Below are 11,216 nucleotides of genomic sequence, written 5' to 3'. Positions count from 1 at the left end.
CTGACGAATATTATTTTCTCGGTTTGATTAAAGACAGTTAGAGTTATAAATTAAGATTTAGTGTTTCACTTTTTGCGTTTTACAAAACCTAAAACATTCTACGTAACTCTAATCCTCTCTAATTTCTCCCAAGATCGTTGATTGTTCGTGAGTCCTTGTGCATTTCTCTTTTGTGTCTATTTCTTTGGTAAGTCTCTATTGCTTTGTAATCAGTTAATGGGTTGTCTTTTAGGGTTTTGCCCTAATTATTGATTTGGGTTAATTTGGTGGAATGGTTTATAGTGATGGTACGTTATTATTCTTCTGTAGGTGACGGTATCACGGTGAATTGCTATTGATTGCTTGTGTGTGCTTGGATTGCGAAAAGGTAGGGTTTCCCTACTCGTTTTACTGTTTAATTGATTTGAGATTAGGTGGTAATTGTTTGTACGCTTGATATTGTGATTTTCTGTTGTTGTTGGATTGGAGTTTGGTGTTGGTGTGATGATGGTTATGGGTAATGTTCGCGAGCCGCGTCCTCGGATGAGTGGAGTCATTTGCGGTAGTGGCTTCACGCCCTAGTTTCGCCTTTTGTGGAACCCGCCACAAGAGGGGATGTGCACATTAATGGACAGGGTTATCACTCGTTGATGAGCGGGGATTTGGTGGGCAAGGTTGCGGTCCCCCACTGGCAGGGCTACACACTTTAGTGTGTAGTCGGTTACATGTTGTGATTGGTAGTTGGAGGTGGATGTTGATCAGCTGTTTAAATTATCGTACTTGTCTTATGTTGAATATGCAGTAAACTGACCTCGTTGTTATTTTGTAAATATGTAGTGATCCATTTGGGGATGGTGAGCAGATTGTGACAGGTGATGATGGTCATTAGCTTTAGGACGAGATGGAGAGTCATCACTCGAGTCTAGCTTCTACTGTCATGAGACTTACTTTCATAGTTTTAGTTGTTCAGTTCTAGCAAACAGTATTTTGGTTTTGGATCTTGGAACATGTAAACATTAATTTGTTATACTTTAATAATTGTTGTTTTGGAATGGTAACTTTAATATACTACCCTCGGGAAACCGAGATGGTGGAGGTCTCTCATGCTAGGGTGGTCTTGGTAAGGCGCCTTGGTATGTGGGGGTGTCACAAAGTGGTATCAGAGCGACGATTCTGGAACCTAAAACCAGTGAACCTAATGAACATAGGGAGTCACAATAAAATGAACCCGGGGAGAGTTGTTTGGAGCTACCGCAAAGACTTGGGAGACGTCCCGAATTTGCATTATGGCCCTTACAATTTCTAGCCGGTCAACATGGAGGTGTCTTGGGAATCGTTGTGTGTTAAAAGTAATGTGTGTTGTAATTGTAGCTGTGATTTTTGTGAAGTTGTTAGATGAAGTGAGAAAGTAATGTGTGTTGTACTTGTACGTTTAAGTATAGGGTTATTTCATAACTATAATCCATCCTATTAGTGGTATGCAATAATCACTCCATCCTATCAATAATCTCAATTAAATCCAACCTAAGCACCATACCTTCTTATAACGAACCAGCTGATATTTTTTTATGTTTATATGTATCAAATAAATCAAGTACTTGATTCATCACTTGAAAATATTACACATAAACATCACATATATCATCTAGGTTGTCCAAAAACTATCAAATAATCCAATAAAAACTTAAAAAAATACAAGTTGGATCGTTATTAGAATGCATGGTGCTTAGGTTGGATTTAATTGGGATTATTGATAGGATGGAGTGATTATTGCAGACCACCAATAGGATGGATTATTGTTATGAAATAACCCTTAAGTATATGTGAATGAAGTATATCTTTGGGTTGAAAGGAAGTGATTGGAGTATATCTAATATGATGTGGGGTATGTGGTGTGGGATTAAACTCGTCGCCAAAAGCTACCAACCAAAACAATATTTATAACTTCACAAACTACTCTTAGCAAAAAGGCAAGTAAAGGTCGGATCCCAAGGGACGGGTATTGATGTAGGATTTTCAATTGTAAATGGTCGTGTCTTAGGGTGTCACAATTTGGGGTTGAGAAAGGAGATCAACTAAAACTAATCAACAATTAAAACAAAGCAAGGTAAATAAATGGAGATGTAAACAATTGATTAAAAGCACTTGGGTGTCATGGGTTCATAGGGGATTCATGGGAGTTGATCATACAAACATATTCTCAAATTATAAGCAAGCAATTATTGTTGTGATGGGATCGAGTTGGTGTTGATCGGTCCGTTTCGTGTTCACAATTGAATAGATGTTGTCGTTGGGTCACGTCCGAATCAAAACACAATTTATAACTTCACAAACAACTCTACAATTAGTAAAGAGGCAAGTAAAGGTCGGATCCCAAGGGACGGGAATTGAGATGAGATTTCTATTGAAACTAGTGGTGTCTTAGGGGTGTCACAATTTGGGTTGATGTAGAAGGTAACTAACTAAATAGCAATGAAAATAAATAAGCAAGATGAATTGAAAGGGTTGTAAACAACTGATAAAAAGCACTAGGGTATCATGGGGTCATAGGGGAATCATGGGAATTGATCATACAAACATGTTCTCAAATTATAAGCAAGCAATTATTGTTGTGATGGATTGAGTTGGGTTATATCTTACAGTCCTAGGAAAGTTTGGGTCCCGGACCCGAATCGATTAGATTGTACAACACCTACAAGTCGACTTAGTCTTTCCTACTCAACAACATGCATGGTCTAATGAGACTCGAGTTGGTTTATGTCTTACAAGTCTCATTAAAAAGATAGGTGATGGGTAAAAAATGCAAGGATTCATAGGCCCACATTTCATCAAACATAACATGTTCATGAGTTGAGATCAAAACAAGCAAGCAAATAAACCACGAAAGCATATTAATTTAAGCATGAATCATTCCCCATGTTGGTTTCCCCTAATTACCCATTAACCCAAGCTAGGTCACTACTCACTCATTATCATGTTGATCACGCTAGCAAGGTTGTCAATCATACCAACAAAATGAAACATGATGAACAAATGAAAGTAATTAACAATAATTAAAAAGGGATTAAGAGAATTATACCTACTAATGTTTCCAATAGTAAAGCAAAGAATAAAAGAAGTACTTGATGCTTGATTGAGAGGTTGTCAATCTCCCAATAATAACCCAAATAATCTTCAATTACCCAAAATAAAGGATGAACAAAAGAGAGATTAAGGAAATAAAACTTGTATTAAAACTTGATTAATTGTTGATTACAATACTAAAGAGAGATTTGATTGATATTAACTACTCTAATAATTGATAAGAAGAATATTCTCTTCTAATTAGACTAATGGGGTATTTATAGTGGAAATTAGGTGGATGCATTAGGGTTAACTAAGGGCTAAACTAGTAATTACACTTTTTAGATTGAGCAGGGAGAAGCCGGTATTTTTCGAAGGAAGGGCTTCTTTGACGGATGCTTGAAGAAGACGAAATTGTGCTGGGCTGGAATCCGGGCGTATTGGTGTCGGGACGGGCGGATTGTAGCAGGGGAAGACGGGCGTCTTTGGGAGAAGACGGCCGGATTCTGGTGGCTGCTTACCCGGGCGTCTTTGGCAGATGACGCACGGATTGTGCTGTGGAGGACGGGCGGATTCAGGGCAATCCGCACGGATTGCTGCTCAGCTTTGTTCCTTCTTCTTTTCTTCCCTTTTCTTCATAAAATCCTTGGGGATTTCCTTGGGGATGCAAGGATCCTTTCTCGTCATTGCTCATCTACTATAATTTGTACAAAGGCCTTCTAATCTTGTCTCTCCTTGATGCTTGCTCATTGAATTCATTCAATTTAGTCTCGTTTTGCCATGAAAATGCAAGATTTGCACTCCTTTCCTACCAAGGGATCAAAATCTCAAAGAATATGCAAAACAAAGAACTAAAGACAATAAATGACACAAATATGCACTAAAAAGCATGGGAACAAGGCTAATTCGGGGGCTAAATATGCGCTAATTATGGTCACATCAAATATCCCCAAACCGAACCTTTGCTCGTCCCGAGTAAAGAGCTGACAAAGACTAGGACCATTATTTAAACTAACCTAATAATATAGCCGATATGAGACAATTAGCGGGTCTCACTCCGCCCCTTCAACTCACAACAAGGCAACCATGAGGTAGGATGCCTTCTTGCATGGCAAGGTGGGTCTTGCCAAAATGGCGACACATCCAAACATTAGGCACACAAAATCAAATAATGGATGCATCTACAAAAGGAATAGCCACTTCCTCATCAAGTGGCGGAGGCACTAAAAGAGAACAAATTTAAGAGCATATAATCCTTCACAAATACTAGTTCAACAAATTACTAAGGCTAAGAGGATGGCACTAAATCACCCCCAAATGGTGTTAAACTAGACTACTTTGGTCCTCAATTTCCAAATGCTTTCGTCAAGAGCGATCGGATGGTGGTGGAATGATGATCCCTATGATGCTTGTAGCATATGACATGACAAGTCTCGAATTCTCTACAAAAGTAAAGGTCATGGATCGTCCCAAGCTCGACAAAGTGGTTTGACAAAAGGCTTTTTGGGAATGAAATGCTCATATCTTTATAAACAAAGGATGGATATGACTAGTATTCAAAATTGACCGCATTTAACTTTCATATTTCAAAAATTTAAGATGGGGTTTGTCCCTTCCGGGCTAGTGTCCTTTGCTTTCGCCAATCACTTATTAGGCAACCGGTTAACCTCTATACAATAGCTTTTCGGGGTGATAGTCACTCTGTCTCTGGGCGGTCGAATTCACAACCGTGTGGGGGCCCAATTCATTGGATCCCTCTCCAAAGCACATCGAAGTGGTACGCCTCCATCAAAACAACTAAATTTCTCAACATTTCAACGTTTCATAACATTTGAGGTTTCCTTGGCAATAAATAACTTCCACATGACAAAATCTTCAAAATGAGCACTTCAAACTTATTGATAGAAAAGTATTTTTGGGTTGCTTTACCACAAGGTCAATCAAGGTCACCTAGACAAGTTGACCAAGTCCACATCGCATCACGGGGTTGGAATAGGTGACTCACATCTAAACCCTTGACTAGGCTTTGGGTCATGGGTCAAAAAACACTAGTATGACACAATCTACGGTGTTTTACAACCATTCTAGTAGGCAAAGTCTTAAGTTGAAAAAGTATTTGTAATGGCTTAGTTGCTCTTGTCAAAGTTCTCAATTAGGCACTTTTTCAAAATATTTCATCTAAATGGAACTACATGCCATGATGCAACTATTATATACATCCTAATGCAAGTGATTCTACCAACTAATATGACATATAAACTAAATGCAAGTCCTAAGTTCACATTGTTATACCGCATCAATCAAAATAAAGCCACATAGTCATTAACATAAAGAGGAAAAAGGGGATTGGAAAGATCATACCATGCGGTCTTCATGATCCTCATGTCTCGGATGTGGCGTAGTCAATCAATGTGAACAAGGATAGAACAAACACTATATACAATATATACATAACTACACTACAAAAGAAATAAACATGTTTTTGGGTTTTTCAATTTTCAAATTTTTATGGTTTTTTGAAATTTTTCAATTTTTTTGGATTTTTTAATAAAAGTTAAGTTATAATTCCCCATCCCCACACTAATATGGGCATTGTCCTCAATGACCAAAATGATGGTAAATTATGCAAAAATGATGCATGATTTACACACTAAATGCAAGCTACACTAATCTACACTACATGATACATGGTTTTTGTTTATGACGGAGAGGATAATTTAGATTACCTCCCGTTGTGTATGCATTAACTTCCCCAAACCGATCTAGACATTATTGCTAATGTCCTAAGGTTGGGTGTAGTTCATGCACACACTATGCAATGCATGAAACTAATTTTGTCATTTTGGATTTTGAAAGGTGGGAACAATAAAATGAGAACACCTCAATGAGGCCGAGGTGTTAGTCCTCTATGGTGTTAGGACTACTCCAACAATGATCAAGATTAATAAATAGAACAAAGAGAGAAATAGACAAACCTCACGAGGGTAGGAGCCTCTAAAGCTTGCTAATCTTCCATCATATCATCATTATCTTCACCTTCCTCACTAGAAATGGTCTTATCACCACTTTCTTCTTCACTTTCTTCTTCACCTTGCTCATCATCCTCTTCTCCTTCTTCACTAGCTTCTTCATCAATGTTATCATCAACCTCTTCATTACCGACAACCTCATTATCACCCGGAACAACCCTAGATGCACTCGGAAAGAAGACTTCCCTATCCGCCCAACTAGGCAATGGACATGATGGGTCAAGTAGTCCTTGCCTAGCTAAGTGTAAGAGGGGTGGATATTAGCCTAAGTAAGCATTTTTCCGATCCTCGAAAGCTTGCTTGTGCATCTCTTGCATGAGAAGAGTCAAATAATTATTTCTTGCTTCAACGCCTTCGGACTTGAACTCTTGGTACTCGAAAGGGTAGGGTGGTGTGACAATGGAAGAGGAGGGCATTTCAATTTCACCCTTTTGTTGTCGGATAATGTACTCGGCCTCTTTTGAAAGGGGAAGTAGATAGTTGGTCCAGTGGACACTCAATCGACAAATCTTTGAAGGCAAAGTGAAAGATCTAGCCTCACTAGTGAGCCATCCATACTTGGTGTCAAGAGGGTTATGGGTAACCCACTTGTACTTGTATATCATAGTATTAATATCAATGAGATGACCACCCTCTTTCGCCTCATACTTGTTATCTTTGCTGAAGTTTGGATCGAAGTATTTAGCTAGGATAGTGACTAGGCCTCCATTCACAATAACGGTAGTGCCTTTCTTCCCACAATCAATATTTAGCCATCTATCCACCAAAAGCCTTAGAGAGTTGAAAGGCTTGGTGAATTCCCTACCAACGTTCAAAGCCGACTCAAGAAGAACAAAATCGAGTTTGGTGAAATGGTTGGTGTCTTTTCTTGCAATGATGGTGTTCCCTATGACCTTGTGCCACACTCTAATTCCCGGATGGTGGACTAATAGAGCGCGACTAGCATGAAAGTCTTCAAATCTCCTTCCGGAAATCGCCTCCCAAATAGGGTCGGGGTCATACTTTCCAACATTCGTAAAATAACTCGGTGAATCACTAAGACCCAAATCTTTACCCATTTCCTCAAAGGATATGCGCCTACTAACATTAGCTAGACGAAACACGATGGTCTCCATGGTCTCAACCTTGTTAACTTTCAAAGAACTCAAAAATTCTAAGGTAAGGGAGGGATATGTCAATTCTTTTGATTCAAACAATTTCTCCAACCTTATGGCTTTGAAGAAGGCTCTAGTTTGCTCAAGGACACCCAACTTTTCTAAGGTATCTTCACAAATAAACTTGGTGGATAGAAATGATTTCCTAGCAAACTTGGCAAAAGTGTCCTTATGGGATTTGGAAATGAAAATTACCTCCGGATAATTCGAAAGTTGAGCAATTTCCGGAGTAGAAGATGTTGTTGCTTCCATGAGAGGTTGTTGTTGTTGCACCTCCAAGTTTGGGTTAGCTACCACCATAGCCAATGCTTTCTTTGCTTGAAGACTCTTTAGTCTTGATGATAGTGCCTTTGCCTTTGGTGCCTTTGCCTTTGTTGCTTTTGTTGCTCCCTTAGTCCTTGCCATTGATGAATAAACCAAGAAAAGAGTGACAAATCTTCAATTTCTAGTGCACCCAAATCGATTTAAAGATGAAAGGCTTTGCCTTTATGAATTCAAAAATCGACTCAAAGGTTGAAGATTTTGTGCTTGGTTTTGATTTTTGTTGAAAGAGGTGTGATTGATTTGTTGTTAAAAGGATGTTTTGATTTGATTTTGGTGAATGTTGTTAAGGAATCTTGTTTTTGTAATGGAGAGGATGAGGGTTTTGGAGTTATGAGTAGTGTTATGAATGAAGAAATGAAGAAATGAATGTGGGATGGGATTTATAAAACCCGAAAAATTTGAAATGCAGGGGCAAGACGGGCGGTTTTTGCTCGGGACGCCCGGATTTGGCCTTTTCTGGGTTGGGAAAAACTCGCCTAAAGACGGGCGTCTTTCAGTGAAGATGCTCGGATTTGCAAACACGGGACGGGCGTCTTTTACAGAAGACGGGCGGATTCCTTTACAGGGATTTTTCTTGTTTTCTTCAGCTAAGAAGACGGGCGTTTTCCTTTCAGGACGGGCGGATTTTTAAAGACGGGCGGATTCGAATGGAGGACGCCCGGATTCGTTGACAGACAGAAATTTCAAAAATTCAGCTTATGTTGGATGGACGTCTTCTATCCAATATGCCCGGATTGCCTGAAGACGGGCGGATTCTCCTGAATCCGCTCGGATTTGACCCCTTTGTACCCGGATTCAGTTTCATCCGTGTACTTTGCCAATCCCTTGCCATTTTTCCATTCTTCTTCATATCTCGTGTTCTTCATTGTGAGGGCACTACGAAGGCATGGATAGCCTAGGCAATTGCCATCCCCACACTAACCTAAAGCACTACACATTAATTGAAATTATTAGTCCCTCCCTCACTTCTCTCAAACATAATAATTATCTTGATCAAAGTATAAAAATCCAAGAATAACAAAAAATGTAATATAAGAATTGAAATGCAAGTTAGGGAGTTAGAAATATTTACTAATGGTGGTTTAGGGAGGACTACACCAAACTCTCATTCTTGATGAGATGTCAAGGGGGCATGTTCAAGGTGTTGTTGATGTTGCTCAACACCTTGAAAAAGTAATCAAAAGCTTGTTCATTATCATGATAGAGGTCTTCAATAGACCTTGGCCCTTGTTGTCGGTCTTGATCGATGGCATTACCAATGTAGGGATTAAAAATCCCTTCAAATTCGTCGTCCCAAAGACCACATACTTCATTAAGTTGATCATTGAAAATCTCTTGATTTGATGGAGACAACTTTCCCATTTCCTTTTCTTGGCCAATAAGGCCATCCTCTTTATTTCTTGACTTTGGTGAGCTTTGCAAGCTCTCTTTGTCACAATTCACTTGCTCTTTGAATGGAGCATCTTCAATTTTCTTCTTCCATTGGAGTTCCGACTTCTTCCTTTCATCCTTCCAACTATAATGATCGATCATAAAACACGGTTCATGTAAACGGGGAGATCTCATAGTCTTGTCAAGATTAAAAGTTATACTCTCATCTCCAACTTCTAGAGTGAGCTCACCATGTTTTACATCAATCACCGCACCCGCGGTGTTTAAGAAGGGTCTTCCTAAAATGATTGGAATGTTGGAATCTTCCTCCATATCAACAATGACAAAGTCCACCGGGATGAAAAACTTCCCAATTCGTACGGGGACATCTTCCCATATCCCTAATGGTTTTTTCGTCGACCTATCGGCCATTTGGAGTGTGATATTGGTGCTTTTAAGCTCTCCCATCCCCAACCTTTTACTCACCGAGTACGGCATAACACTCACACTAGCCCCTAGATCACATAAGGCTTTGTTGATCGTGGTGTCGCCTATGGTACACGGTATTGAGAAGCTTCCCGGATCCTTGAGTTTTGGAGGTGAACTCCCTTGAATTATTGCACTACTCACCTTAGTGAAGGCGATAGTCTCAAGCTTCCGGATCGACTTCTTCTTTGTGAGGATGTCTTTCATGTATTTCGCATAGGCCGGCACGTGATTGATTAATTCCGTGAAAGGAATTGCGACTTCCAAATTCTTCACGATTTCCATAAACTTTCCAAGTTTGTCATCAAATTTGTGCTTGGCTTAACGACTTGGAAAAGGAAGTCTAATCACAATGGGCTCCTTCTCCTTGACCTTGTCTTCATTTTTCTTTGAAATTTATTCTTTTGATGATTCTCCATCTTTGGAGTTTTGCACAATTTCTTTCTTATCCCTAGCTTCCACAACTTCATCCTCAACTTGCTTCTTCGGTGCTTCATACCTTGTACCACTTCTCAAGTGAATGGCACTAACCGTTTCATGTCTTGGGGGATTACTTTGAGGTGGTAATTGCCCCTTTTATCTTTGTGAGCTTGAAGATGCTAGTTGAGTCAATTGGGTTTCCAACATCTTGGTGTGAGCTAGAATGTTGTTGATGGTGGTTTCCTTTGCTTGACTATCTTTTTGCATTTGAGTGAAAAACTCTTGTTGATTCTTTTGCATTTGGAGGACCGCTTTTTGAACATCAAAACCTTGGTCATTTTGGTGATTATATGGATTTTTATTTTGGTAACCTTGGTTTTGGTTGTAAAAGGGTCTTTGATTTTGGTTTCTCATGGGAGGTGGGGTGTATGTTGTTTGAGGGTTTTGAACATTTTAGCTTTTGTATGAGAGATTTGGATAAAATTTGGTGTTTTCATTGTAATAGTTGGAATAAGGGGTACCACTTTTGTATGCTTGGAAAGCATTCACTTGTTCATTTGTTCCCCTACATTCACTTTGGTCATGTCCCAAAGTTCCACAATTCTCACATATCCCACTTGGGATTGATGAGGATGCCGTCATGGCATTAACATGGTGCTTTGGTGATTTTGAGGCTTCTTCAAGTCTAGCCATAGCTTTTTCAAATTTCAAATTGATTGTGTCAATGTGAGCACTAATATGAGCACCCAATTGAGTAACGGAGTCCACTTCATGCCTTCCTCCTCTAGTAGCCTTGCGAGGTCTACTATATTGTGAGTTATGGACCGCCATTTCCTCAATCTTGTTCCATGTTTGATTGTCATCAACTTCGGTGAACATTCCATTTGATCCCATGTTGAGAATGTTCCTTGAATCTTCATATAGACCGTTCCAAAATTGTTGTACCAAGAACCACTCGCTAAGTCCATGGTGAGGACATGAGCGACAAATTCCCTTGAACCGCTCCCAAGCTTCATACAAAGATTCTTCATCCCTTTGCTTAAAACCCGTAATTTGAACTCTTAGCATGTTAGTCTTTTCCGGTGGGTAGAACTTTTTTGTAGAAAGCTAGAGCCAACTTCTTCCAAGAATCAATTCCGAGAGTGGCCTTATCAAGTCCCCTCAACCATTGTTTCGCGATGCCAATTAGAGAAAAAGGAAATAAGACCCATCGAATTTGGTTTTGAGTTACACCGGTTTGAGAAATCGCATCACAATAGTCACAAAAGGTTTCCATATGAGAATGAGGGTCTTCACTAGGCATCCCCCCAAATTGGCTCCTTTCGACTAATTGGATAAAGGCGGATATGGCAATAAAATTTCCGGTCAAATGTTGTGGTGTGGGAGTACC

The 11,216-nt window shown here is 39.5% G+C and overlaps 1 non-coding gene across 1 annotated transcript; it reads left to right on the top strand.

Annotated features, from left to right (window-relative positions):
- The first annotated feature begins 10,787 nt into the window (after positions 1-10,787).
- LOC141636401 (small nucleolar RNA R71) lies at positions 10,788-10,894 on the top strand. The gene has a single exon (XR_012541017.1). It is a non-coding gene; the product is annotated as a small nucleolar RNA R71 (small nucleolar RNA).
- The last annotated feature ends 322 nt before the right edge of the window (positions 10,895-11,216 follow it).

Source organism: Silene latifolia, chromosome Y (assembly GCF_048544455.1).
Source record: "Silene latifolia isolate original U9 population chromosome Y, ASM4854445v1, whole genome shotgun sequence".
Classification (NCBI taxonomy): Eukaryota; Viridiplantae; Streptophyta; class Magnoliopsida; order Caryophyllales; family Caryophyllaceae; genus Silene; species Silene latifolia.
Note: the sequence above shows the minus strand (reverse complement) of the source record. Positions and strands in the feature narration are given on the sequence as shown.